This window comes from Mus caroli, unplaced genomic scaffold (genome assembly GCF_978045245.1).
Source record: "Mus caroli unplaced genomic scaffold, Mus_caroli_1 scaffold_11, whole genome shotgun sequence".
Lineage (NCBI taxonomy): Eukaryota > Metazoa > Chordata > Mammalia > Rodentia > Muridae > Mus > Mus caroli.
The window spans coordinates 36,320,069-36,343,869 of record NW_028227266.1 but is presented as its reverse complement, the minus strand read 5'-3'; the positions used below and the strand labels follow the sequence as shown (position 1 = coordinate 36,343,869).

The 23,801-nt window shown below is 37.8% G+C and overlaps 1 pseudogene; it reads left to right on the top strand.

Moving 5' to 3' along the window:
- Positions 1-1,803: 1,803 nt before the first annotated feature.
- Positions 1,804-21,332, top strand: LOC110301535 (olfactory receptor 8G17-like; annotated as a pseudogene).
- The last annotated feature ends 2,469 nt before the right edge of the window (positions 21,333-23,801 follow it).

The following is a 23,801-nucleotide window of genomic DNA, read 5'->3' as shown; positions in this document are numbered from 1 at the left end:
TATAAAAAATCCCTCCAAGTCAAAACAAAACAATATAAAAATGATATGTAGTTTCATAATAAACGTTTTACTTAAACGTTGTTATGTGTGATTTTGTGCTTTCCAAACTCATTATAAGTACTGAATTTAACTGCTGCCATAAATGATGTCAACAAAACCATAAAAAAGAGGATAGTAAAAATGCCTAAGCGATATTATCAGCATTTTTGATATTCAGAAATCTTTTATACCTAGAACCTCAAGATAAAAATAATGTTCACATAATTCATATTAAGGTGTAAAATTTTACCTTTGAGAGTAACAAAATTAATAGCTCTATCTCCAGCTGTAATGCTTGAATTGGTCTTAAATTTTCCGTCTATGTTTGAAGAAACTTATGCATATAGGGATCATGTTCCCTGTAAAACTAATATTTTCATGGATCCTCTCAATTCAATAATCTTTCTAGTCTTTTGCCCCACAGCTCTCATTAAGAAAAACTAGACTTTACAAATATTCCATGTGTTGAATAGCTTTACATCAGCCATAAACAAGCTGGAGTCATTTGAGAAGAGGGAATCTGAAATAACATAGATTTTCTTTGGCCAAAGAATGAGTAAAGAAAATGTGGTATACTTGCACAATGGGATATTACTGACTTATTAAATAAAAGGACATCATGAAATTTTCAGGCAAATGGTGAAAGTAGAAAAGATCATCATCCAGTGTCAGATACTACAAACGCAGAAGGACAAACACGGAATGTACTCAGTTATAAGTGGATATGAGCCTTAAAGTAAAGGAAAGCCATGCTAGAATCCACAGACCAGAGAAGTTAAGTAACAATCTCACTATACATGAGAAATAGAATAGACTTGTGGGTAGATTTAGGGATGGCCTAAAGAGGGGAGAGGTAGGGGTACTAACAGCAGGGTCAAGTGGGAGGAAGATGGAGGGAGAGATTAGTAGGAGAGATAACTGGAAGTGCAGGGTATCTCTGGGATTAGATAGAAACCCAGGGAAATGGGAAGTCCAAAAAATATATATAAAGAGCTAGCACTCCTAGCTTGGTGTATGTGTAATATATACAGGCCATCTCTAACCAGGCTAGACTTTCTGTTGAAGTTTTGGGTCACCAAACCAGCCACAAAATCTTCAACCTATAATTATTTGTATCCAATAGAAGGGCTATGGTATATGTGGCAAAAAATAAAATGTAGAAATATCCAATGATTGATTCCTTGTGAGGTCCATGCCACAAAATGGGACTCATAATGACACTGCCTGGAGGACCAGGATCCAGAGTTTGGATAGACCAGAGAGTTAGGGTAGAATAAACCCAAATGGAAAAATGAAGTCAAGGTAATGATTCTTAATGGTTCTCTACTGTACTCATAATTTGGGGCTAATACAATAATTATAAGACATGCTTCACAAAGAAACTGATTCAGAGAATCAAACATTAGGCAGAGGTAAGAAAATACTGGTCAAAAGGCAGGCAAAAAATGTAGGAGTTACAGTGGTAAATGACTCTTCAAGAAAAACCAAAGAATCAACTAACCATGGCTTATAAGGACTCACAGACCATCAGTCAGGGAGCCTACATAGGACAAACCTATGCCCTCTGTTTTTATTTACAGCTGTGTTCCTAGGTTTTCTTGTGTGACTCCTAAAAGTGGGAGCAAGGCTGACTCTGAATTTGTTTCTTGAATTTGGGACCCTGTTCTCTTACTGGGTTACCTCCTCCTGACTAGATAAGAGAGATGTACCTATATGTTATAGGTGGTTGATATCGGTGGGATGTCTGCCTTTTTCTGAAGAGAAATGGAAGAAGAATGTAAAGGGGGTAAGAAGTGAGAGGCAGGTTAAGAAAGGACTTTGAGGAATGGAGAGAGGGAAACCTGGAGTCAAGATGTAAAACTTTAAATACATAAACAAACAAACACTCAAATAAAGTGAAAGCATTAATGCATGTAAAACATTAGGTTCAATGTCTGGTCATATTTTCCATTGAAGTTGAATTTTTCTATGTCCCATATACAAAGCATCCTTATGATTTACGCAGCTTCAATGATACTGTTTCAGCTCTATCCTTGACTCCTGCAGATGAGAAGAATCTGCGTCTTCAGTATAATATATATGAGGTAAAATGCAACTAAACTGTTTTTACTACAATGTCTTCATGGAAAAAAAGAACATTATTATATTAATGGCACCAGTCATTGCATATTTAGATCAAAACAGTGTTCTCACATATATTGAAATCTATGGAAAATTTAATGAAATCAAATAATCTCTGTGCTAAGTTTTAATATGTGAATACAGGATAGTCTCATTGCAAGTAAGACACTCCCTCCTTATGTACATAAAAGCAAGCCTTCTGAAAAGCTCAGATGCTTACACAGCCCTTAAATTCACTCCTTCATAGTTTATGTCATTGAGATTTATTTTCTTGATAGGCTGCAAAACAGTGTGACATTTGAAGAATCCCACATGCTTTCTTCCTTACACTGTGGAAACTTTCATAATTGTCTTAGGTATCAGAATATCAGGCAATTATGACAGAGACCATGACAGAAGCATGAAAGGCCCAGGCACAGGAATCATACATAGCTTAGCCAGTTTTGTTGAGTATAACCTTTTGTAGTGGGATTTGATGGCATTTTGGATTTCCTCAGGTTATGTTGTTATGTCTCCTTTTTCATTTCTGATTTTGTAATTTAAGGTACTATCCCTGTGCCCTCTAGTGAGGGTTTATCTATCTTGTTGACTCTCACAAAGAACCACCTCCCGGTTTGGTAGAGTCTTTGAATAGTTCTATTTGTTTCCATTGGATTGATTTCAGCCCTGAGTTTGATTATTACCTGATGTCTACTCCTCTTGGGTGGATTTGCTTTCTTTTCTTCTCGAGCTTTTAGGTGTGCTTTCAAACTGCTAGCAAATGATCTGAAGAAACAAGCTGGATTAGCCATTCAAATATCAAATAAAATCGACTTCCACCCAAAGTTAACAAAAAAGGCGAGGGACAATTCATACTCATCAAAGGTAAAAATCTTCCAAGATGAATTCTGAATATCTATGCTCCAAATGAAAGGGCAGCCACATTCATTAAAGAAACTTTAGTAAGCTCAAATCACACATTGCACCTCACACAATAATAGTGGGAGATTTCAACACTCAACTCTCATCAATGTACAGATACTGGAAACAAACTAAACAGAGACACAGAAAAAAATAACAGAAGTTATGATACAAATGGATTTAACAGGTATCTACAGAATATTTTATCGTAAAACAAAATGATATACCTTCTCAGCACCTCATGATACCTTCTCCAAGATTGCCCATATAATTGGTCAAAAAACATACCTTAACAGATACAAAAATATTGAAATTGTCCCATGCATGCTATCAGACCACCATGGACTAAGGCTGATCTTCAATAACAACATAAATAATACAAAGCCAACATTCACGTGGAAACTGAACAACAGTCTCCTCAATGATACATCGGTCAAGGAAGAAATAAAGAAAGAAATTAAAGACTTTTTAGAGTATAATGAAAATGAAGCCACATCATACCCAAACTCATGGGACACAATGAAAGCATTCCTGAGAGGAAAACTCATAGCTCTGAGTGCCTCCAAAAAGAAACTAGAGAGAGCATACACTAGCATCTTGACAGCACACCTAAAGGCTCTAGAACAAAAGGAAGCACATTCACCCAAGAGGAGTACAAGGTAAGAAATACTCAAACTCAGGGCCAAAATCAAACAAGTGGAAACAAAAAGAACTATTCAAAGACTCAACCAAACCAGGAGCTGGTTCTTTGTGAAAATCAACAAGATAGATAAACCCTTAGCCAGACGCACTAGGGGGCACAAGAAGAGTATCCTAATTTACAAAATCAGAAATGAAAAGGAAGACATAACAACAGAACCTGAGGAAATCCAAAATACCATTAGATTCCACTACAAAAGGCTCTACTCAACAAACCTGGAATATCTGAATGAAGTGGACAAATTTCTAGACAGATACGAGGTACCAAAGTTAAATCAGGATCAGATTAATGACCTAAACAGTCCTATATTCCCTAAAGAAATAGAAGCAGACATTAATAGTCTCCCAACCAAAAAAAGCCCAGGACCAGATGGGTTTTATACAGAGTTTTATCAGACCTTCAAAGAAGACTTAATTCTAGTTCTTCTCAAACTATTCCACAGAATAGAAACAGAAGGTCCTTTACCCAATTCATTCTATGAAGCCACAATTACTCTGATACCTAAACCACAGAAAGACCCAAAACAGATGGAGAAATTCAGACCAATTTCCCTTATGAATATCAATGTAAAAATACTCCATAAAATCCTCCCAAATGGAATTCAAGAACATATCAAAATGATCATGCATCATGACCAAGTAAGCGTCATCCCAGGGATGTAGGGATGGTTTAATATATGGAATTCGAACAATGTAATCCACTATACAAACAAACTCAAAGACAAAAACCACATGATCATTTCCTTAGATGCAGAGAAAGTATTTAATATAATCCAACACCCATTCATGATAACAGTCTTGGAAAGATCAGAAATTCAAGGTCTATACCTAAACATAATAAAAGCAATCTACAGCAAACCAGTAGCCAACATCAAAGTAAGTGGAGAGATGCTGAAATCAATCCCTCTCTTGTTGAGAGACCATAGAATTGGTCCATTCTTATTTCCTTTTATAAAGCTCAAGTCTAAGTGGATCAAAGAACTCCACATAAAACCAGAGACATGGAAATTTATAGAGGAGAAAGTGGTGAAAAGCCTCAAAGACATGGGCACAGGGGGAAAATTCCTGAACAGTATAGCAAGGGCTAGTACGGTAAGATCAAGAATTCACAAATGCGACCTCATAAAATTCCAAATTTCTGTAATGCAAAAGACACTGCCAATAAGACAAAAATACCACCAACAGATTGGAAAAGGATTTTTACCAAACTTACATCCGATAGGAAAATACTGTCCAATATATACAAACAAATCCAGAAGCTGGACTCCCGAAATTCAAATAACTCCATTAAAAAGGGGGTACAGAGCTAAATAAAGAATTCTAAACTTAGGAATAGTGAATGGCTCAGAAGCACCTGAAAAAAATGTTCAACATACTTAATCATCAGGGAAATGCAAATCAAAACAACCCTGAGGTTCCACCTCACATCAGACAGAATGGCTAAGATCAAAAATTCAGGTGACAGCAGATGCTTGCAAGGATGTGGAGAAAGAGGGACGTTCCTCCATTGTTGGTGGGATTGTACGCTGGTACAACAACTCTGAAAATCAGATTGGCAGTTCCTCAGAAAATTGGACATAGTACTATTGGAAGATCCAGGTATTCCTCTCCTAGACATATACCCAGATGTTCTAACTTGTGATAAGGACACATGCTCGACTAAATTCATAGCAGCCTTATTAATAATAACAAGAATCTGGAAAGAAACCAGATGCCCTTCAACAGAGGAATGAATACAGAAAATGTGGTACATTTACACAATGGAGTACTACTCATCAATTAAAAACAATGAATTCATGAAATTCTTAGGCAAATAGATGTATCTAGAACATACCTTCCTGAGTTAGAACTCACTTGATATGCACTCACTGAGAAGTTGATATTAGCCCAGAAACTTAGAACATCTAAGACACAATTTTCAAAACACAAGAAAAGCAAGATGAAGGAAGATCAACGTGTGAATACTTTATTCCTCCTTAGAATTGGGGGCAAAATACCCATGGAAGGAGTTACAGGGACAAAGGTTGGAGCTGAGAAGAAAGGATGGACCATCCAGAGACTACCCTGCTGGGGGATCCATCACATAATCAGCCACCAAATGCACGTATTGCATACGCCAGCAAGATTTTGCTGAAGGGACTCTGACATAACTGTCTCTGGTGAGACTATGACAGTGCCTGGAAAATACAAAAGTGGATGCTTGAAGTCATCTATTGGATGCAACACATACCCTCAGTGGAGGAGCTAGAAAAAGTACCCAAGGTGCTGATGGGTCTGCTAACCAGTACCCTCAGAGCTCATGTCTTTGGGTGCACATGTAGCAGAAGATGGCCCTATCTAGCAATTTTGGGAAAAGAGGCCCCTTGATCTTGCAAAGTTTATATGCACCAGTACAGGGGAATGCCAGGGCAAAGAAGTAGGAGTGGGTTGGCAGGGATGCAGGGCAGGGGGATGGTATATGGGACTTTAGGGATAACATTTGAAATGTAAATGAAGAAAATATCTAATAAAAGGTTGGGAAAAAAAGGAAACATAAGACACTTTGTAATAAATGAATGAAGGTCCCAAAGGGAACCCTCACAGAGGTGACATTTAGTCTTCAAAAAGGTAGTTGGTATCCCTAATTACATTGTGTAGCTCATTTTTTCAATACAGGAATTAGAATCCCTAGTCACAACTTTTAGATACTTCAGTTTCGATATTTCACTTCAACATGATGAGAATCTTTTTGGAGTTTTGAATTTGTTTTCATTAAACCTGCTTTTGTGTGTTAATGTGTGTGTAGTATATCTTTATGTTATATACATGTGTATGTGCAGACTAACATGTGTGTGTGTGTGTGTGTGTGTGTGTGTGTATGCATGAATGTGTCTGGGGGAACATGTCAGGCCAGAGGAGGGCATCACTGTGTGACCTCCATCACTTTCATCCTTGGTCACATGAAGTAGACTTGCTTGCTGAAGATAGTGCTCATACTTTTGGGCTACGCTGGCAACGAGCAACCTCAAATGATCTTCTTATATCGGTCTCATATTGAAATCCATGGAATATTTAATGAAATCAAATAACCTCTGGGCTAAGCTTTAATATGTGAACACAGGATAGTCTCATTGCAAGTAAGAGACTCCCTCCCTATGTATATAAAAGCAAGCCTTTTGAAAAGGCTCAGATGCTTGCACAGACCTTAAATTTACTCCTTCAAAGATTATGTCATTGAGGTTTTTTCCTTAATATGCTGCAATGCAGTGTGACCTTTAAGGAACCCCACAGGGTTTGTTCCTTACTCCATGGTTGCTTTCATAATTGTCTTAGTTTTCAGAGCATCAGGAAATTATAACAGAGTCCAGGAAGAAGCTTGAAATACCCTGGTTCAGGAATCATACACGGCTTAGCTCACCCTCCAATTTTGTGGTTGAAGCTTCAGTGCATAATTTTCCGACTCTACTAAGTGAGCTCTTTTTAATTTCTTGATAAAATAACCATTGTACTTATGAAAATACTTCAGAACCATATAAATATTCAATCAGCATTGATCTTTCAATAAAATCATGTCTACATGGAATATTTTATACTGATTTATAATTTTCCTTTGTATATATGGTAGTACATGCTTTTTAGAGGGCCTTACTAGAAGGATTCATAAAGTGTCTGGAAGTTTACACTGTCCTATTCAAAAATTTTGTTCTAAATAGCAATGTGCATTTTAGATACATAAAGAATCCCTGAAATGTTTGTAGAATTGAAATGAAAGTGTTGAAGAATTTTCACAGGCAAAGGCTTTATCATGCTAGAGGGAAATAGAATTTGTCAAGAAGCCTCAGTCTGAGGTTAGTCTATCAGGAAGGCTGGCAAACAGGAGAACGATCTCATATCTATTACTAAGCTTCTAATGTTTTAATCTTGATAAAGAGTAGTGTAGTAAACTTAAGTATAATTGATCCCCCAGGGCAACTAAAGATTAAATCATGAAAATCTCCAAGGGCATCTGAAAGAAATGATGAAGGGGACAATGAAGGTGTTTAAGACTTGAGAGCACACACATGCCATGGACATCATTGTTCAAACACCAAATCCCAGATTCCAAGGCTGAGAAACCCTGAATTACAAAAAAGGGTGACTTGTGTTTCCTTTACAACACAGTAGAAAGTCTGATGTGGTATAAAGTGGCAAGTATCTCCATTTCCAGTGTTCTTGCTGGGATTAAGTTGGGCATCATCCAAAGGACATCATAGTAAGTTCAAGTCAGCAGGAAGTGGTGAGACATTGTCTCAGAGAACCCAGGCCTGGGGATATAGCACAGTCATAAAGCATAAAGTCATAAGTTTATCTAGTAAACTTAGACACTGTGTGTATTCCTCTACATTGAGAAGAAATGCAGGTATGTTCTGGCATGAAAAATGTGTCTACAATTTTTTGTTTTCTATTAATACTTTACTACACATTCAGTGACCACATGACGATTGAAAGCAGGAAGGATCTAAACATTCAGTTATTTTAAAAAGTTTTATTTTTCTGAAAAAATGGTTTTAATTAAGAATAGTACAGATATATTTTCTTAGATACATGATTTAAAAAAAAATAAATTAGACTTTCTCATAAGCTGTTGAATAATGTATTCAACCTTGTGTGACACTTGGTTTCCTCATCTTGTATTTTAACCTAAATGTTATAAGGTTATATTCGTGTTCAATTGTGAATGAATTTGCATTTTGACCGATATTGTTAAATGTTTTCCTTGTAAATAATTGCCATTTACTTCAAAGTTTTGATGAAAATGATGTCCAAATGAGTTTCATGTTTTTCTTGAGCTAGAGAAATTACCTGATTATATTTTTATACTTAAAAAATTACAGATACTATTTTTTATCAGATATATAAGTTGTCAACATTTTTCTCAAGGTAAACAAATTTTTATTGTTTTGAAAGAAAATATCAAAGAATTTTGAATTTATTAATATTTAATTTTAATCAAGTTTAGACACATTTTCCAAATGAAATTAATTTACAAATATCTAGGAACCAGAGTATCTTGATGGCAGTATGTGAGCTATTGTAAATTTTATTACCATTATTTATTGTCAGTACATTATCACTGTTACAGTTCTCCTTGATAATGACTTGACCTTAATTTCCTTCAATTGTCATTTAATTAATAAATAAGTTATCAGGAAAATCCAGAAAACTCCCATTGCATTTTCTTTGTTTCCCTATTTGGTTCACTGATGGTCTTAAGTGCTCTGTATTGTTTTACTATATTTATTATCCAAACATAGCCAAAATTTAATTTCAAATAAATCAGTTTGTTTTATTTGAAAAGAAATCACACTCACTTAAAGAAATACAGGAGAACACTGCTAAACAGATAGAAGACATTAAAGAGGAAGCACAAAAATCCCTTAAAGAATTGCAGGAAAACACAACCAAACAGGTGATGGAATTGAATAAAACCATGCAAGACCTAAAAAGGGAAGTAGACACAATAAAGAAAACCCAAAGTGAGGCAACGCTGGAGATAGAAACCCTAGGAAAGAAATCTGGAAACATAGATGCAAGCATCAGATACAGAATACAAGAGATGGAAGAGAGACTCTCAGGTGCAGAAGATACCATAGAGAACATCGGCACAACAATCAAAGAAAATACAAAATGCAAAAAGATCCTAACTCAAAACATCCAGGAAATACAGGACACAATGAGAAGACCAAACCTACGGATAAGAGGAGTAGATGAGAATAAAGATTTTCAACTCAAAGGACCAGCAAATATCTTCAACAAAATTATAGAAGAAAACTTCCCAAATCTATAAAGAAAGAGATGCCCATGAACATACAAGAAGCATACAGAACTCCAAATAGACTGGACCAGAAGAGAAATTCCTCCCAACACATAATAATCAGAACAACAAATTCACTAAATAAAGATAGAATACTAAAAGAAGTAAGGGAAAAAGGTCAAGTAGCATATAAAGGCAAGCCTATCAGAATTGCACCAGATTTTTCACCAGAGACTATGAAATACAGAAGGGCCTGGACAGATGTTATACAGACACTAAGAGAACACAAATTCCAGCCCAAGCTACTATACCCAGCCAAACTCTCAATTATCATAGATGGAGAAACAAAAATATTCCACGACAAAACCAAATTCACACATTATCATTCCACCAATCCACCAATCCAACCCTTCAAAGGATAATAACAGAAAAAAAATATATACAAGGACGGAAACAATGTCCTAGAAAAGCAAGAAGGTAATTCCTCAACAAACCTAAAATAAGACAGCCACAAGAACAGAATGCCAACTTTAACAACAAAAATAATAGGAAGCAACAATTACTTTTCCTTAATATGTCTTAATATCAATGGACTCAACTCCCCAATAAAAAGACATAGACTAACAGACTGGCTACACAAACAGGACCCATCATTTTGCTGCTTACAGGAAACTCATCTCAGAGAAAAAGATAGACACTACCTCAGAATGAAAGGCTGGAAAAAATTTTTCCAAGCAAATGGTAGGAAGAAACAAGCTGGAGTAGCCATTCTAATATCAAATAAAATCAACTTCCAACCCAAAGTCATCAAAAAAAGACAAGGAGGGGCACTTCATACGCATCAAAGGTAAAATCCTCCAAGAGGAACTATCAATTCTGAATATCTATGCTCCAAATAAAAGGGTAGCCACATTCATTAAAGACACTTTAGTAAAGCTCAAAGCACACATTGCACCTCACACAATAATAATGGGAGACTTCAACACACCACTTTCACCAATGGACAGATCATGGAAACAGAAACTAAACAGGGACACAGTGAAACTAACCAAAGTTATGAAATAAATGGGCTTAAGAGATATCTACAAAACATTTTATCCTAAAACAAAAGGATATACCTTCTTCTCAGCACCTCACGGGACATTCTCCAAAATTAACCATATAACTGGTCACAAAACAGGTCTCAACAGATACAAAAATATTGAAATTGTCCCATGCATCCTACCAAACCACCATGGACTAAGGCTGATGTTCAATAACAACATAAATAATGTAAAGCCAGCATTCACATGGAAACTGAACAACACTCTTCTCAATGATACCTTGGTCAATGAAGGAATAAAGAAAGAAATTAAAGACTTTTTAGAGTTTAATGAAAATGAAGCCACAACATAACAAAACCTATGGGACACAATTAAAGCATTTCTAAGTGGGAAACTCATAGCTCTGAGTGCCTCCAAAAAGAAACTAGAGAGAGCACACATTAGCAGCTTGACAACAAAGAAGAAAAATTCACCCAAGAAGAGTAGATGGCAGGAAATAATCAAACTCAGGGGCAAAATCAACCAAGTGGAAACAAGGACTATTCAAAGAATCAACCAATCTAGGAGCTGGTTCATTGCAAAAATCAACAAGATTGCCAAAACCTTGGCCAGACGCACTAGAGGGCACAGGGAAAGCATCCTAATTAACAAAATCAGAAATGAAAAGGGAGACATAACAACACATCCTGAAGAAATTCAAAACGCATTCAGATCCTTCTACAAAAAGCTATACTCAAAAAACTGGAGAACCTTGATGAAATGGACAATTTTATAGACAGATACCAGGTACCAAAGGTAAATCAAGATCAGGTCAATGATCTAAACAGTCCTGTATCCCCTAAAGAAATAGAAGCAGTCATTAATAGTCTCCCAACCAAAAAAAGCCCAGGACCAGATGGATTTAGTGAAGAGTTCTATCAGACCTTCAAAGAAGATCTAATCCCAGTTCTTCACAAACTATTCTACAAAGTAGAAACAAAAGGTACTCTACCCAACTCATTCTATGAAGCCACAATTACTCTGATGCCTAAACCACAAAAAGACCCAACAAAGATAGAGAACTTCAGAACAATTTCCCTTACAAATATGGATACAAAATCCTCAATAAAGTTCTCGCTAACTGAATCCAAGAACACATCAAAACAATCGTCCATCCTGACCAAGTGGGTTTCATCCCAGAGATGCAGGGATGGTTCAATATATGGAAATCCATCAACATAATCCAGTATATAAACAAACTCAAAGACAAAAACCTCATGATCATCTCTTTAGATGCAAAGAAAGCATTTGACAAAATCCAACAACCATTCATGATAAAAGTCTTGGAAAGATCAGGAATTCAAGGCCCATACCTAACCATGATAAAAGCAATCTACAGCAAACCAGTAGCCAACATCAAAGTAAATGGTGAGAAGCTAGAAGAAATCCCACTAAAAAGAGGGACTAGACAAGGCTGTCCACTCTCTCCCTACCTATTCAACATTGTACTTGAAGTCCTAGCCAGAGCAATTTGACAACCAAAGGAGATCAAGGGGATACAAATTGGAAAAGAAGAAGTCAAAATATTATTTTTTAGATGATATGATAGTATATATATGTGACCCTAAAAATTCAACCAGAGAACTCCTAAGCCTGATAAACACCTTCAATGAAGTAGCTGGATATAAAATTAACTCAAACAAGTCAATGTCCTTTCTGTACACAAAGAATAAACAGGCTGAAAAGAAATTGGGGAAACAACACCCTTCTCAATAGTCACAAATAATATAAAATACCTTAGAGTGACTCTAACTAAGGAAGTGAAAGATCTCTATGAAAAGAACTTCAAGTCTCTGAAGAAAGAAATTAAAGAAGATCTCAGAAGATGGAAAGATCTCCCATGCTCATGGATTGGCAGGATTAACATAGTAAAAATGTCTATCTTGCCAAAAGCAATCTACAGATTCAATGCAATCCTCATCAAGATTCCAACTCAGTTCTTCAACGAATTAGAAAGTGCAATCTGCAAATTCATCTGGAATAACAAAATACCTAGGATAGCAAAAACTCTTCTCAAGGATAAAAGAACCTTTGGTGGAATGCCCATGCCTGGCCTAAAGCTGTACTACAGAGCAATTGTGATTAAAAACTGCATGGTACTTGTATTGCGACAGACAAGTAGACCAATGGAACAGAATTGAGAACCTGAGATGAACCCACACAACTATGGTCACTTGATCTTTGACTAAGGAGCTAATAACATCCAGTGGAAGAAAGACAGCATTTTCAACAAATGGTGCTGGAACAACAGAAGATTATCATGTAGAAGAATGTGAATTGATCCATTCCTATCTCCTTGTACTAAGGTCAAATCTATGTGTATTAAGGGACTCCACATAAAACCAGAGACACTGAAGCTTATAGAGGAGAAAGTAGGGAAAAGCCTCGAAGATATGGGTACAAGGGAATAAATTCCTGAATAAAAAAGCAATGGCTTGTGCTGTATGATAGAGAATCAATAAATGAGACCTCATAAAGTTGCAAAGCTTTTGCAAAGCAAAAGACACTGTCAATAAGAAAAAAAGACCACCAACAGATTGGGAAAGGATCTTTACTTAACCTAAATCCGATAGGGGACTAATATCCAATATATATGAAGAACTCAAGAAGGTGGACTCCAGAAAATGAAATAACCCCATTAAAAAATGGGGCTCAGAACTGAACAAAGAATTCTCACCTGAGGAATACTGAAAGGCAAAGAAGCACCTGAAAAAAATGTTCAATATCCTTAATCATCAGGGAAATGCAAATCAAAACAACCCTGAGATTCCACCTCACACCAGTCAGAATGGTTAAGATCAAAACTTCAGGTGAAAGCAGATGCTGGCGAGGATGTGGAGAAAGAGGAACACTCCTGCATTGTTGGTGGGATTGCAAGCCTGTACAACCACTCTGGAAATCAGTCTGGCGGTTCCTCAGAAAATTGGACATAGTACTACAGGAGGATCGAGCACTACCTATCCTGGGCATATATCCAGAAGATGTCCCAACCAGTAAGAAGGACACATGCACCACTATGTTCATAACAGCCTTATTTATAATAGCCAGAAGCTGGAAAGAACCCAGATGTCCCTCAACAGAGGAATGGATACAGAAAATGTGGTACATTTACACAATGGAGTACTACTCAGCTATTAAAAGGAATGAATTTATGAAATTCCTAGGCAAATGGATGGATTTGGAGGGCATCATCCTGAGTGAGGTAACGCAATCACAAAGGAACTCACACAATATGTACTCACTGATAAGTGGATATTAGCCCAAAAACATAGGATACCCAAGATATAAGATACACTTTGCTAAACCCATGAAACTCAAGAAGAACAAAGACCAAAGCATGGACACTGTGCCCCTTCTTAGAATTGGGAACAAAACACACCCATGGAAGGAGTTAAAGAGACAAAGTTTGGAGCTGTGACGGAAGGATGGACCATCTAGAGACTTCCATATCCAGGGATCCATCTCATAATCAGCTTCCAAACGCTGACACCATTGCATACACTAGCAAGATTTTGCTGAAAGGACCCAGATATAGCTGTGTCTTCTGAGACTAAGCCAGGGCCTAGCAAAAACAGAAGTGGATGCTCACAGTCAGCTATTAGATGGATCACAGGGTCCCCAATGGAGGAGCTAGAGAAAGTACCCAAGGAGCTAAAGGGATCTGCAACCCTATAGGTGGAAGAAAATTATGAACTAACCAGTACCCCAGAGCTCTTGACTCTAGCTGCATATGTATCAAAAGATTGCTTAGTTGGCCACCACTGGAAAGAGAAGCTCCTTTGAACTTGCAAACTTTATATGCCCCAGTACAGGGGAACTCCACGGCCAAAAAGTGGGAGTGGGTGGGTAGGGGAGTGGCTGAGAGGGTATGGCTGACTTTTGGGATAGCATTGAAAATGTAAATGAGGAAAATACCTTTTAAAAATATTTTTAAAAAAAGAAAAGAAAAGATCACAAAATGCAACTGGTATATGAGTGAAATAAAGCTTACTAAAAATCTTTCTCTTATTACTTATAGGAATTTAATTTTCAAATTTTGCAAATGAACTGTGATGTGTGTAAGAATACTTTCGTATTGCAAATTGTATCTTATATCTCAGGAATACTAAGTTTCTGGGCTAATGTCAACTTATCAGCGAGTACATATCATTTCAGTTCTTTTGTGATTGTGTTACCGCACTCAGGATGATGCCCTCCAAATCCATCCATTTGCCTAGGAATTTCATACATTCATTCTTTTTAATAGCTGAGTAGTACTCCATTGTGTAAATGTACCACATTTTTTGTATCCATTCCTCTGTTGAGGGGCATCTGGGTTTTTTCCAGCTTCTGGCTATTATAAATAAGGCTGCTATGAGCATAGTGGAGCATGTGTCCATCTTTCAGGTTGGGATATTTTCTGGACATATGCCCAGGAAAGGTATTGCAGGATCCTCCGGTAGTACTATGTCCAATTTTCTGAGGAACCGCCAGACTGATTTCCAGAGTGGTTGTACAAGATTGCAATCCCACCCACAATGCAGGAGTGTTCCTCTTTCTCCTCATCCTGGCCAGCAACTGCTGTCACCTGAATTTTTGATCTTAGCCATTCTGACTGGTGTGAGGTGGAATCTCAGGGTTGTTTTGATTTGCATTTCTCTGATGATTAAAGATGCTGAACATTTTTTCAGGTGCTTCTCAGCCATTCCGTATTCCTCAGGTGAGAATTCTTTGTTTAGCTCTGAGCCCCATTTTTAATGGGGTTATTTGATTTTCTGGAGTCCACCTTCTTGAGTTCTTTAAGTATATTGGATATTAGTCCCCTATCTGATTTAGGATAGGTAAAGATCCTTTCCCAATCTGTTGTTGGCCTTTATGTATTATTGACAGTGTCTTTTGCCTTGCAGAAGCTTTGCAGTTTTAATAAGGTCTCATTTGTCAATTCTCGATCTTACAACACAAGCCATTGCTGTTCTATTCAGGAATTTTTCCCCTGTGCCCATCTCTTCGAGGCTTTTTTCTACTTTCTCCTCTATACGTTTCAGTGTCTCTGGTTTTATGTGGAGTTCCTTGATCCATTAGATTTGAATGTAGTACAAGGAGATATGAGTGGATGGATTCACATTCTTCTACATGATAACCACCAGTTGTGCCAGCACCATTTGTTGAAAATGCTGTCTTTCTTCCACTGGATGGTTTTAGCTCCCTTGTAGAAGATCAAGTGACCATAGCTGTGTGGCTTCAATTCTGGGTCTTCAATTCTATTACATTGGTCTTCTTGTCCGTTGTTATACCAGTACCATGCAGATTTTATCACAATTGCTCTGTAGTAAAGCTTTAGTTGAGGCATGGTGATACCACCAGTGGTTCTTTTATCCTTGAGAAGAGTTTTTGCTATCCTAGGATGTTATTCCAGATGAATTTGCAGATTGCTCTTTCTAATTTGTTGAAGAATTGAGTTGGAATTTTGATGGGGATTGCATTGAATCTGTAGATTGCTTTTGGCAAGATAGACATTTTTACAGTGTTGATCCTGCCAATCCATCAGCATGGAAGATCTTTCCATCTTCTGAGATCTTCTTTAATTTCTTTCTTCAGAGACTTGAAGTTCTTATCATACAGATCTTTTACTTCCTTAGTTAGAGTCAAGGCAAGATATTTTATATTATTTGTGACTAATGAGAAGGGTGTTGTTTCTCTAATTTCTTTCTCAGCCTGTTTATATTTTGTGTAGAGAAATGCCATTGACCTGTTAGAGTTAATTTTATGTCCAGCCACTTCACCGAAGCTTTTTATCAGGCTTAGGAGTTTTCTGGTGGAATTGTTATGGTCACTTATATATACTATCATATCATCTGCATAAGGTGATTTTTTTACTTCTTCTTTTCGAATATGTATCTCCTTGATCTCCTTTTGTTGTCAAATTGCTCTGGCTAAGACTTCAAGTACAATGTTGAATAGGTAGGGAGATAGTGAACAGCCTTGTCTAGTCCCTGATTTTAGTGGGATTGCTTCCAGCTTCTCACCATTTATTTTGATGTTGGCTACTGGTTTGCAGTAGATTTCTTTTATCATGTTTAGGTATGGGCCTTGAATTCCTGATCTCTCCAAGACTTTTATCATGAATGGGTGTTGGATCTTGTCGAATGTTTTTTCCGCATCTAACGAGATGATCATGTGGTTTTTGTCTTTGAGTTTGTTTATATAATGGATTCCGTTGATGGATTTCCATATATTAAACCATCCCTGAATCGCTGGAATAAAACCTACTTGGTCAGGATGGATGATTGCTTTAATGTGTTCTTGGATTCGGTTAGCGAGAATTTTATTGAGTATTTTTGCATCTATATTTATAAGGGAAATTGGTCTGAAGTTCTCTATCTTTGTTGGATCTTTCTGTGGATGCTAACAGTCAGTTATTGGATGGAACACAGGGCCCCCAATGGAAGAGCTAGTGAAAGTATCCAAAGAGCTAAAGAGATTTGCAACCCTGCAGGTGCAACAAAATTTTGAACTAACCAGTACTCCGGAGCTCTTGACTCTAGCTGCATATGTATCAAAAGATGGCCTAATCGCTCATCACAGGAAAGAGAGGCCCATTGGTCATGCAAACTATATATGCCCCAGTACAGGGGAATACCAGGGCCAAAAAGTGGGAATGGGTGGGTAGGGGAGTGGGGGGTGAGGGCATGGGGGACTTTTGGGCTAGCATTGGAAATGTAATTGAGGAAAATACGTAATAAAAAAATACTTCCGTATAAGTTGTTACAAAGAATCTATAATAATTGAGTTTTTATTGTTTTCTATACAATTGCTCAGTTATTCCAAAAATAGCATTGAAAAGAACATTTCTGGGCTATTTTCTTTGTATGGTTTGCAGATCATAAATTTACCATATATATGAGAGTCTTTTTTCTAGCTTCTCTATTTGGACCTTTTGAGATATGTCCCACCTTATACGTCATACCCCTCCAAGGTATCACCCCAAAACCCCAACCCATTGAACCACACAAAAAACTACCACCCGTCACAATAATTCACAGCAAAAAAAGCAAACCTTCACCTGAGGTCAGACAGGCAACCCAGTTAGGGGAGCAGGATCCACAGGCAGGCAGGCAAGCAACACATTCAGGGACAGACATTGCTCTAGTTGTTGGAGGACCTACATGAAGAGCAAACTGCTCATCTGCTGCAAATGTACCGGGGGCCTAGCTTCAACCCATGTTTGCTCTTTTGTAGGTTGTTCAGTCTCTGGGAAAGCTAAAGGGTTGAAGTTGCTTGACACTCTTGTACTTTCTGTGGGGTTCCTGTTCTCTTCAGGACCCACAATCCTATCTCCAAATCTCCCATTAAGACTCCCAGAGATCTTCCTATATTTAGCAGTAGGTTTCTGTATCTGGTACAGCCTCTGAGTGAACAGTTATGCTAGGTTCTTGTTGGTAATTATAAGAGAGTGTCATTAATAATGTCAGAGACTGGTTCTTGTCAATGGGATGGGTCTCAGGTTGGTCCAATCATTGCTTAGCCCCATTCCCTCAGTCTCTGTTCTTTGTTCCTATATATCTTTTAGGAAAGACACATTTTGGGTTGAAGATATTATGGGTGGGTTGCTGTCCTTGTCTCTACACTGGGAGTTCTGCCAGGCTACAGAAAGCAGTCATTTCCTGATTCATTTTCCCCATTGCTTGGAGTCTCAGAATGAGTTGCCTTCCAAAGATCCCTGGGGCCTCCCTACAACCCAGGTTTCTATCAAGTACTAGTGATTACTGATCCCCCTCAACACACACCCTATCCCTGCCACCTGTTCCATTTTCTCTTTTCACATCTGATCAGATCCCTACTAGAGTATGATCTGTTCCCCATCCTCTCACCCACTCAGTTCCCTTCCTCTGTCCACCAAATATCTATTTTAGTTCTCTTTCTGTGAAAGATCAGCCATCCTTGTTTTGGAAGTGTGGATTATAGTGTGAAAGTTTGTTGTGAATTTAATTATCCAAAATGTCTTTGACCATTTTTGACTAAATTGCCCAATCCAATTTCAATGTTACACTTTTTTTTGGTGTTTTGTTTTGTTTTGTTTTTTTGAGACAGGATTTCTCTGTGTAGCCCTGGCTGTCTTGGAACTCACGCTGTAGACCAGGCTGGCCTTTTTTTTTTTTTTTTTTAGGATTTTGCAAGTAGTTTATTATCATATACTCCAAGGTAAAAAATAAAGCTATTATGATGAGACAAATTTTTATCCACAAGCCATTATGGAACAACATTAATTCAAGTAGGTTGAATAATAATTTAAAAAACTATCCAACTGGTGATTATATAATAAAGAGTCAGAAAGAGTTACTGATCTTTAAAATCTCCAACACCAAACAGATTATTCTCTTTGTAGTTACCTTTCTTAGGGCAGGAAGCATTCTTTTTTTTTTTTTTTTTTAATTTTCCTCAATTACATTTCCAATGCTATCCCAAAAGTCCCCCATAGCTCCCCCCACTTCCCTACCCACCCATTCCCATTCTTTTGGCCCTGGCATTCCCCTATATTGGGGCATATAAAGTTTGCAAGTCCAATGGGCCTCTCTTTCCATTGATGGCTGACTAGGTCATCTTTCAATACATATGCAGCTAGAGACAAGAGCTCCGGGGTTCTGGTTAGTACATCATGTTGTTCCAACAATAGGGTTGCAGATCCCTTTAGCTCCTTGGGTACTTTCTCTAGCTTCTCCATTGGGAGCCCTGTGATACATCCAATAGCTGACTGTGAACATCCACTCCTGTGTTTGCTAGGCCCCGGCATCGTCTCACAAGAGACAGCTGTATTTGGGTCCTTTCAGCAAAATCTTGCTAGTGTATGCAATGGTGTCAGCGTTTAGAAGCTGATTATGGGATGGATCCCTGGATACGGCAGTCTCTAAATGGTCCATCCTTTCATCACAGCTACGAACTTTGTCTCTGTAACTCCTTCCCTGGGAGTTTTGTTCCCAATTCTAAGAAGGTGTACAGTGTCCACACTTTGGTCTTCATTCTTCTTGAGTTTCATGCGTTTAGCAAATTGTATCTTATAACTTGGGTATCCTAAGTTTTGGGCTAATATCCACTTATCAATGAATACATATTGTGTGAGTTCTTTTGTGATTGTGTTACTTCACTCAAGATGATGCCCTCCAGGTCCATCCATTTGGCTAGGAATTTCATAAATTCATTCTTTTTAATAGCTGAGTAGTACTCCATTGTGTAAATGTACCATAATTTCTGTATCCATTCCTCTGTTGAGGGACATCTGGGTTCTTTCCAGCTTCTGGCTATTATAAATAGGGCTGCTATGAACATAGTGGAGCATGTGTCCTTTTTACCGGTTGGGACATCTTCTGGATATATGCCCAGGAGAGGTATTGCTGGATCCTCCGGTAGTACTATGTCCAATTTTCTGAGGAACCGCCAGACTGATTTCCAGAGTGGTTGTACAAGATTGCAATCCCACCATCAATGGAGGAGTGTTTCTCTTTCTCCACATCCTCGCCAGCATCTGCTGTCACCTGAATTTTTGATCTTAGCCATTCTGACTGGTGTGAGGTGGAATCTCAGGGTTGTTTTGATTTGCATTTCCCTGATGATTAAGGATGTTGAACATTTTTTCATGTGCTTCTCTGCCATTCGGTATTCCTCAGGTGAGAATTCTTTGTTCAGTTCTGAGCCCCATTTTTTAATGGGGTTATTTGACTTTCTGGAGTCCACCTTCTTGAGTTCTTTATATATATTGGATATTAGTCCCTTATCTGATTTAGGATAGGTGAAGAACCTTTCCCAATCTGTTGGTGGTTTTTTTGTCTTATTGATGGTGTCTTTAGCCTTGCAGAAGCTTTGTAGTTTCATGAGGTCCCACTTGTCAATTCTCGATCTTACAGCACAAGCCATTACTGTAATATTCAGGAATTTTTCCCCTGTACCCATATCTTCAAGGCTTTTCCCCACTTTCTCCTCTATAAGTTTCAGTGTCTCTGGTTTTATGTGGCAATCTGCTGTCATTATCCCAAAATGCCGGTGAATTTCGTGATGGAGAAGAGTGAAATCTCCTACCCTGAGTGCATAACTCAACTTTACTTCTTTTTCCTTTTTGCTATTTCAGAATGTTACATGCTGGCTGCAATGGCATATGATCGCTATGTTGCCATCTGTAGCCCCTTACTTTACAGTAGTATCATGTCCCAACATAAGTGCCTTTCTCTTGTTTTAGGAGTATACATTATAGGCATAGTTTGTGCATCAGCTCATGTAGGGTGTATGTTTAGGATTGATTTCTGCAGATAAGATGTGATTAACCATTATTTCTGTGACCTTATTTCTATCCTTAAACTCTCATGCTCTAATGCTTTTGTTAAAGAGTTGATGATTCTAATTTTTAGTGGAATTAATATTATTGCCCCAACCCTGACCATCCTCAGTTCTTATGCTTTCATCATTATCAGCATCCTATGCATAAAATCCACTGAGGGTAAATCCAAAACCTTCAGCAACTGCAGCTCCCACATCTCAGCTGTTGCTGTCTTTTATGGTTCTGTGCATATATAAATCTGAACCCATCTTCTTCCAATTCTATGGATGAAGGAAAATTGTCTTTCATATTTTACACCATTATTGTACCCATGCTCAACCCCGTGATCTACAATCTGAGGAATAAGGATGTCAATATTGCTTTGAAGAAAATGATACAAAGAAATAATTTTTTGACAAATATAATGTGTTAAATGTATCATAACCCTTAATTTTGGCTACTACACAGTATGAATTAAATATATTTAAATTTATTCATCCTATATAATTATAAGATTCTATTACATTATTTTCCTTCCTTGGCCTTACTAATTTTATTTTCCTCATTAACTCACCTTGTGTATTCAATTCCATGGTCACAACCTTATCCTTAACATACTGAATATTTGCTACCAGACCTTGATATTTTTCTTGATTTTTATTTCCTCCTTTTCTATTGCACATGAAATCCAATATGTAGCCATCATATTTTATTCTTCTTAGCCATTCTCGGTTTTATTCAGCATTTTTGTTTTGGTTAAATACATTAAACATACATTACATAAATTCTTTTTTTTAATATATTTTATTACGTATTTTCCTCAATTACATTTCCAATGCTATCCCAAAAGTTCCCCATACCCTCCCCCTTCTCCCCCATTTCCCTACCCACCCATTCCCTTTTTTTTTTTTTTTTTTTTTTTTGGCCCTGGCATTCTCCTGTACTGGGGCATATAAAGTTTGTGTGTCCAATGGGCCTCTCTTTCCAGTGATGGCCGACTAGGCCATCTTTTGATACATATGCAGCTAGAGTCAAGAGCTCCGGGGTACTGGTTAGTTTATAATGTTGTACCACCTATAGGGTTGCAGGTCCCTTTAGCTCCTTGGGTACTTTCCCAAGCTCCTCCATTGGGAGCCCAGTGATCCATCTACTAGCTGACTGTAAGCATCAACTTCTGTGTATGCTATGCCCCGGCATAGTCTCACAAGAGACAGCTATATCAGGGTCCTTTCAGCAAAATCTTGCTAGTGTATGCAATGGTGTCAGTGTTTAGATGCTGATTATGGGAAGGATCCCTGGGTATGGCAGTCTCTAGATGGTCCATCCTTTTGTCACAGCTCCAATCTTTGTTTCTGTAACTCCTTCCATGGATGTTTTGTTCCCAATTCTAAGAAGGGCTACAGTGACCCCACTTTGGTCTTCATTCTTCTTGAGTTTCATGTGCTTAGCAGATTGTATTATGTATCTTGGGTATCCTAAGTTTTGGGCTAATATCCACTTATCAATGAGTACATATTGTGTGAGTTCCTTTGTGATTGTGTTACCTCACTCAGGATGATGCCCTCCAGGTCCAACCATTTGCCTAGGAATTTCATAAATTCATTCTTTTTAATAGCTGAGTAGTACTCCATTGTGTAAATGTACCACATTTTTTGTATCCATTCTTTGTTGAGGGACATCTGGGTTCTTTCCAGCTTCTGGCTATTGTAAATAAGGCTGCTATGAGCATAGTGGAGCATGTGTCCTTCTTACTGGTTGGAACATCTTCTGGATTTATATGCCCAGGAGAGGTATTGATGGATCCTCCGGAATTTCTATGTCCAATTTTAAGGAACCACGAGACTGATTTCCAGAGTGGTTGTACAAGATTGCAATCCCACCAACAATGGAGGAGTGTTCCTCTTTCTCCACATCCTTGCCAGCATCTGCTGTCACCTGAATTTTTTATCTTAGCCATTCTGACTGGTGTGAGGTGGAATCTCAGGGTTGTTTTGATTTGCATTTCCCTAATGATTAAGGATTTTGAACATTTTTTCAGGTGCTTCCGAGCCATTCGGTATTCCTCAGGTGAGAATTCTTTGTTCAGTTCTAAGCCCCAGTTTTAATGGGGTTATTTGATTTTCTGGGGTCCACCTTCTTGAGTTCTTTAAGTATATTGGATATCAGCCCCCTATCTGATTTAGGATAGGTAAAGATCCTTTCCCAATCTGTCGGTGGTCTTTTTGTCTTATTGATGGTGTCTTTTGCCATGCAGAAGCTTTGCAGTTTCATGAGGCCGCCTTTGTCAATTCTTGATCTTATAGTGCAAGCCATTGCTGTTCTGTTCAGGAATTTTTCCCCTGTGCCCATATCTTCAAGGCTTTTCCCCACTTTTTCCTCTATAAGTTTCAGTGTTTCTGGTTTTATGTGAAGTTTCTTGATCCACTTAGATTTGACCTTAGTACAAGGAGATAGGAATGGATCGATTTGCATTCTTCTACATGATAACAACCATTTGTGCCAGCACCATTTGTTGAAAATGCTGTCTTTCTTCCACTGGATGGTTTTAGCTCCTTTGTCGAAGATCAAGTGACCATAGCTGTGTGGGTTCATTTCTGGGTCTTCAATTCTATTCCATTGGTCTACTTGTCTGTCACTGTACCAGTACCATGCAGTTCTTATCACAATTGCTCTGTAGTAAAGCTTTAGGTCAGGCATGGTGATTCCACCAGAGGTTCTTTTATCCTTGAAAAGAGTTTTTGCTATCCTAGGTTTTTTGTTATTCCAGATGAATTTGCAGATTGCTCTTTCTAATTCGTTGAAGCATTGAGTTGGAATTTTGATGAGGATTGCATTGAATCTGTAGATTGCTTTTGGCAAGAGAGCCATCTTTACAATGGTGATCCTGCCAATCCATGAGCAT